The 7,584-nt window shown below is 39.3% G+C and overlaps 1 non-coding gene across 1 annotated transcript; it reads left to right on the top strand.

Moving 5' to 3' along the window:
- Nucleotides 1-622: 622 nt before the first annotated feature.
- On the top strand, nucleotides 623-729 carry LOC141654204 (small nucleolar RNA R71). Its single transcript, XR_012547768.1, has one exon. It is a non-coding gene; the product is annotated as a small nucleolar RNA R71 (small nucleolar RNA).
- Nucleotides 730-7,584: the final 6,855 nt, after the last annotated feature.

Raw genomic sequence — 7,584 nt, 5'->3', positions numbered from 1 at the left:
TTGTTGATTGTATGGAGTTTGATTTTGGTAACCTTGGTTTTGGTTGTAAAAGGGTCTTTGATTTTGGTTTCTCATGGGAGGTGGGGTGTATGTTGGTTGAGGGTTTTGAACATTTTGGCTTTTGTATGAGAGATTTGGATGGAATTTGGTGTTTTCATTGTAATAGTTGGAATAAGGGGTACCACTCTTGTAAGCTTGGAAAGCATTTACTTGTTCATTTGTTCCCCTACATTCACTTTGGTCATGTCCCAAAGTTCCACAATTCTCACATATCCCACTTGGGATTGATGAAGATGCCGTCATGGCATTAACATGATGCTTTGGTGATTTTGAGGCTTCTTCAAGTCTAGCCATAGCTTTTTCAAACTTCAAATTGATGGTATTAATGTGAGCACTAAGTTGAGCACCCAATTGAGTAATGGAGTCCACTTCATGCTTTCCTCCTCTTGTAGCCTTGCGAGGTCTACTATATTGTGAGTTATGGACCGCCATTTCCTCAATTTTGTTCCAAGTTTGATTGTCATCAACTTCGGTGAACATTCTATTTGATCGCATGTTGAGAATGTTCCTTGAATCTTCATAAAGACCGTTCCAAAATTGTTGTACCAAGAACCACTCGCTAAGTCCATGATGAGGACATGAGCGACAAATTCCTTTGAATCGCTCCCAAGCTTCATACAGGGATTCTTCATCTCTTTGCTTAAAGCCCGTAATTTGAGCTCTTAGCATGTTAGTCTTTTCCGGTGGATAGAACTTTTTGTAGAAAACTAGAGCCAACTTCTTCCAAGAATCAATTCCGAGAGTAGCCTTATCAAGGCCTTTCAACCATTGTTTCGCGGTGCCAATTAGAGAAAAAGGAAATAAGACCCATCGAATTTGGTCTTGAGTTACACCGGTTTGAGAAATCGCATCACAATAGTCACAAAAAGTCTCCATATGAGAGTGAGGGTCTTCACTAGTCATCCCCCCAAATTGGCTTCTTTCGACTAATTGAATAAATGCGGATTTGGCAATAAAATTTCCGGTTAGATGTTGTGGTGTGGGAGTACCATTGGGTAGGTTCTCCTCGGTGAGTACGGAATGTGATGAAAACTTAGGCATTGTGGGTTGATTTTGTGTTGGATTTTGTGTTGGGTTCTCCTCACCTTCTGTTGCAAAAGGGTTGATGAACTCAATAGTATTTGGTTGAATATCTACAACCTCACCAATACCTCTCAAAGTTCTCCTAGCAAGTCTTCTATTGGTTGTCAAAGTCCTTTTAATTTCGTGATCAAAAGGTAACAAGTCACCTTATGACCTTCTAGACATGCAAAATATCAAACAACTCGAAAATAATTAGAACAAACCTTGAGGAGTTTTACTTCCCCAAGGCAAAGAAAGACACAACTAATAACAATTCAAGAAAATCTAAATCAAGTTAACACCGTCCCCGAAAACGGCGCCATTTTTGGTCGTGATCCCTAGTGAGGGGTTTAGTTTTCAGTACTTGTCGTTAGGAGCATCTAGACCAAAACACAATTTATAACTTCACCAACAACTCTACAATTAGTAAAGAGGCAAGTAAAGGTCGGATCCCAAGGGACGGGAATTAAGATGAGATTTCTATTGCAACTAGTGGTGTCTAAGGGTGTCACAATTGGGGTTTGAAGTAGAAGGTCACTAAACTAAATAGCAATGAAAGTAAACAAGCAAGATGAATTAAAAGGGATGTAAACAATTGATAAAAGACACTAGGGTGTCATGGGGTCATAGGGGATTCATGGGAATTGATCATACAAACATATTCTCAAGTTATAAGCAAGCAATTATTGTTGTGATGGATCGAGTTGGTTTATATCTTACAATCCTAGAAAAGTTTGGGTCCCGGAGCCGAATCGATTAGATTGTACAACACCTACAAGTCGACTTAATCTTCCCACTGAACAATATGCATGGTCTAATGAGACTCGAGTTGGTTTATGTCTTACAAGTCTCATTGAAAAGATAGGTGATGGGTAAAAAATGCAAGGATTCATAGGCTCACATTTCATCAAACATAACATGTGCATGAGTTGAGATCACAAGAAGCAAGCAAATAAACTATGAAAGCATATTAATTTAAGCATGAATCATTCCCCATGTTGGTTTCCCCTAATTACCCATTAACCCTAGCTAAGGAAACTACTCACTCATTATCATGTTGAACATGCTAGCAAGGTTGTCAATCATACCAACAAAGTGAAACATGATGAATAAATAAAAGTGATTAACAATAATTAAAAAGGGATTAAGAGAATTATACCTATTAAGGATTCCAATAATAAAGCAAAGAATAAAAGAAGTACTTGCTGCTTGATTGGAAGGTTGTCAATCTCCTAATAATAACCCAAATAATCTTCAATTACCCAAAATAAAGGATGAACAAGAGAGATTAAGGAAATAAAACTTGTATTAAAACTTGATTAAATGTTGATTACAAGATTAAAGAGAGATTTGATTGATATTAACTACACTAAAGATTGCTAAGAAGAACATGCTCTTCTAATTAGACTAATGGGGTATTTATAGTGGGGATTAGGTGCATGAATTAGGGTTAACTAAGGGCTTAAATGACGATTAAGTCCCTATTTGAGGAAACGCCGGTCTCTTTTGAGAGACTCCGGTCTCTAGGGAGACTCCGGTCTCTAGAAAAAGATGTGCATCCTTCCTTGAAGCTTGAAGAAGACGAAATGGGATTGCCTGGGAATCCGGGCGTCTTTTGCACGGAAAGGGTGGATTTGGTGATTTCTGCCCGGGCGTCTTGTGAAGGAGGACGGGCATCTTTGGGTGGTTTTGCCCGGGCGTCTTCTGGAGAAGCCGCTCGGGTTGTGGCGTGGTGGACGGGCGGATTCAAGGCAATCTGCACGGATTGTCAGGCAGCCTTGTTCCTTCTTCTTTTCTTCCTTTTTCTTCATAAAGTCCTTGAGGATTTCCTCGGGGATGCAAGGATCTTTTCTCATCATTGCCCATCTACTATAGTATGTACAAAGGCCTTCTAATCTTGTCTCTCCTTGATGCTTGGTCATTGAATTCAATCAATTTAGCCTCATTTTGCCATGAAAATGCAAGGTTTGCACTCCTTTCCTACCAAGGGATCAAAACCTCAAAGAATATGCAAAACAAAGAACTAAAGACAATAAATGACCCAAATATGCACTAAAAAGCATGGGAACAAGGCTAATTCGGGGACTAAATATGCTCTAATTATGGTCACATCAGTCATAAAATAAATACAAGATCTTATGCATGCAAACATAAAACAAATTAGAGAAGAAATCGTCACTTCTTACATTTGTGTTTCGGATTTTTGGGCACTAACAAGATCTCATTCTTGTTAGTTCTTGCGCTTTCCTTCAATGGATGAACAAGGTTCAAATTAGAACCTCTCCCAAAAGCATATACCCAAGGAATACCCTTAATAACCAATATTATTATGAACTAGTAATAATATTAGTCTTACTTAAAAATTTGACACAAAAATAATTTGTAATTGCTCTTTAATATTTCGGTCCAAGAGGGAGTATTTTGTGAGGTTTTTCTTTCTCTAAAATTCTTCACAAATTGTAGAGAGAAATCTTATTTTCTTACACTAGAAAATATATGTTTAAGTAGTGAATGATGATGGAAAAACCATTGGCATTTTCTAGCTTGAAAAACCGGTTGGGAGGGGGAAAGGGGCCAATGCATGAGCTTGTTTTTCTACCCAAGAAATAATAGGTATGCATGGCTAGATAATAGGTTTAATCATCATGTTTTCAATTAAAAATAAAAACACAATATAAACCTTATTCCCCTCCAATATTTCGGTACACTTAACATAAAATGGAAGGTCCATTTTATTTTGTCATTTGTCAATTGTGACATATGTGACATGTTACATGACATGTGAAATTGTAATGTATTTTTAACATATTAAAAATCAACATACTCACAAAATATGTCATATACAAAATCGACTAGTAATTCGTAATTACTTGTACCAAAACGGTTTATCAATTATAAATCAAAACGTCTTGTATTTATAATAAATTATTCATTCAATTTCAATTTCAATTGTTTCGTAAACAATAACTTTATCCAAGTAATAAAACAATTCGATTACTTAGACCGTATCTAATATAATCGAATTATAATGAGACACGTTAATTTTACTCACAAATCATCCGTCAATTTTAAGCAATTTAATTAACTCCTATCGGCATATGATTAATTAAATAATCAATTAAGAGTATTTCCCTATAGGTATGACCTAAGGGGATCAACTGATCACCACCGTCGCACGACAGTAATGTCAAACTCTAGTCATCCAATCATTACCGATATGTGTGGACCAGTTGACTGTAAAATATTACATCCCACATGTATTCTTAAAAATGAGATTTAAACATGTGATCATTATGATCGACAGTTGTGATCGCATTATTGTCGGAGGACACATATTCCAACACATCCAGCTGCAAAAATTAATCTCTTTACTGGGGGCTTCTTCCTTAAGATGTCGCCTATTCCTCCTTTTGCCAAATTCCGGTCTTCTCACTCTGGGGGCTTCTCTTTCGAGATGCCACCCATCCTTTATCCTCAAACATCTTTTGAGTCTCAACTACAGTCCAAAATAAACCGCCCATAGTCTAGTGCTCGGTTCGGACGATGACAAAGTCTTGGTTCCGCTCTCCGAATCATCATGCCTTAGAGAAGCATCTCAAACAAGCAAACGAGGGCGAAGATGTCTGGAGAAGATAATCAATTCGTGTTCCCCAGCCGAGCGGACCTTCTACCTTAGGGATATGATACGCGTTGTCACCCTTTCTTGGCTAAGGAGTTGCACCTACATGTGCAAAGTCTGTCAGAGTCACCCCCGTGTTGTCACTGGCTTTGTGTCACGTTCACGACTGCCCATTTGTCAGTCTGTTAGTGTGCGTCTGTGTGAGTCAGTATCCCAACGGTCACGTGTCTCCAATCTGTCAAATCACGAATCTATGAGAAACAAATTCCAACTCTTAACAGCTTTTAAGCTTCACAACTTTCGAAACTCTTATCTCCCCTTACGCGAGATATTACGTGCTAATTACTTACATGTTTATGTGCTTACGTGCTTATATGCTTGTGTGCTACGTGCTTGTCTATGCGACTGCGGATTTGTCTGGTCACTAACCATGCAGGTAATCATGAGAAGACAAACTTACTCCAACTGAGTACTGGGTTCTTCCCAACAAACACCGACCCGTCAAGTCGAAGGGCTTTAACCCTGTCGATTAGATGGCATACGCTACCTCTCAACAAGCGGCAACTCATATCCTCGGCGAGTCCCGAGAAGTTTCTAACTCCCCAGCGAGTGCCAATTTTCAAATAGAAGTCACACAGATGATCTATCCCCACGGAGTTCATTTAGGACCCCATCAAGTTGGAGTTCGTTGCTCCCTGGCCGAACCGATTAACGTCAACTTGGTTGGAAGTCATTACCGGATGATATCTAAAAGTAAGCCCGATGTTCCAAGCTATTTCCCGAAGTCGATTATTCGACCATCCATGGCTGACGAGCCTATACGCACCTTCGATGGCTGGCGAGCCTCAAAACGTACTGTTGGCGAGCCTTTGCACGCGTACAAGAAGCAAATCAAGGACATATCCCGAAGATGCCTCAGGTATGACTCCTTCCTATGGCTGGCGAGCCTCAAAACGCACCACCTTCAACACCGGCTGGCGAGCGTTTGCGCGCAAAAGATTCGAGGACGTATCCCGAAGATGCCTCAGGTATGACTCCTTCTTATGGATGGCGAGCCTTTATACGTAGTCTAATGGACTTTAAACGACCCGAATAGGAAGTCGACAGACTCTAAAATGTTCCCGACGGTAAGTCCTTGACTCGATTCCCTGAGTCGCCTCGACGTCGCCCTTCCCGACGGTAGGTCCTTGGCTAAAACCTTTTTGAGTCGCCTTGATGTCGCAATGGTCTTCAGGTTGTAATCTTCGATTGACCTGGAGATCATAATTTGACTTTCGCCCTATCCAAGCCTCAGTCAAAGTGGGGGCTCTGTAGATACCCGGTATCTGCACCTTCCAAAAACCACCCGATGATGATCGGACTGTAACGTATTTTTTATATGCGTGCGTGGATTGGCTATATATCTGACGGTTTAATGCACTACTCGGATATGAAAAATGATTTCATAAATGGTTTTCTAACTTCATTTTCATTAAAATAACACTGTTTAGAGTTAAAACCGTCTTCAGACACAAAACCGACTCAGAAACCCGCAACTCGAGTCAACCTGAGTCAACCCAAATCCCGAATGTCAAAAATAATGTCATGAATGTCTTTATCATGTCATTTCCATTATAATGACTCTAATTAGAGTCAAAACTAACACCGGGCCAAAAACCGACTCCAAATTCAAATCCCGACTCACACGGGGCAAACCCGAGTCAAGCACACAAAACACCTACCTCAAGTAACACCCAAAATCATCTTATTAGCTGCCCATATTGTTACACGACATCATGGTATAAACCATAAATCAAACCAACCAAATAATAGATAGAGCAAAGGCCACGTCCAAACTGAAAGGGACAATACACCCACTTGTATCTCAAGGTAGCTCGCGCCTCTTTAGGGTGTCTGCTTAGCCTCTAAGCAAACACAACCGACCTACCTCCCCACATTTCTCTATAAACACCACCCTTCACACACCAAAAAATCACGCGAGAGTCCGCCCCCTCCTTCTCCCTTAAACTTCTAGACCCGACTTCCTAAGTCACAAAATCGACACGTGTTTACGACCTACCGATCGTAAACACAAGCCTTACACATTTTGTTTGGTACCGTCGACGTGCATTCGACCGACCCATTTGACCAACTCAATTCATCAATCAACATGTTTTAATTAACATATTTTCAAAACTAAATCCTTTTTTAAGGCACCTTTTTAAACTTCTTTGATCGCGATTAGTCACAACGAGAAAACCGTTTCTAAAGTCGTCTACTTCGCATACATCAATACACGTAAGTTTGAGGGTGTAAATATCTCATTTATATAATGTCTTTACTGTTTTCATAATTTTATAAACATGAACAATGCATAACACGATTCAAACATAGGTTAGACGAGCCAAAACCGAGTTTTGGCCTGAGACAGAAGCCCCTTGCTATGCAGGGAGGCTCGCGCCTCTTGTGAGTGTCCAGGTCAGACTCAAATGTGTTTGAGTTCGTCTTTCCTTCAACACTTTCTTTTATTTTTACTTCTTTCCTTTTACGGTTTTTACCATTTTAATTCATTTTTATGACAAATATTTTGACCATTACAAAAATCATCCTTGGTTCGTTATACCATGACGGTTTATTCCGTGACTCGATGATATTATTAGTTAATTACAAATTAATGGGTATTTTAACACCCTTTTCTTTTATTTACCATTTTTCTCATTTATTTACATTTGTAAATATATTAGTCATAATTCATAATCATCCTTGGTTCCTTATACCATGTCGGTTTAATCCGAGTACGATGACAAACTTGACTAATTACAAAATAAATGAACTTAACATAATTAGTTTAAATCAAACATTTT

The sequence above is a fragment of the Silene latifolia genome, chromosome 4 (genome assembly GCF_048544455.1).
Source record: "Silene latifolia isolate original U9 population chromosome 4, ASM4854445v1, whole genome shotgun sequence".
NCBI lineage: Eukaryota > Viridiplantae > Streptophyta > Magnoliopsida > Caryophyllales > Caryophyllaceae > Silene > Silene latifolia.
The sequence above is the reverse complement of the archived record's forward strand: the minus strand, read 5'-3'. Positions and strand labels throughout refer to the sequence as shown.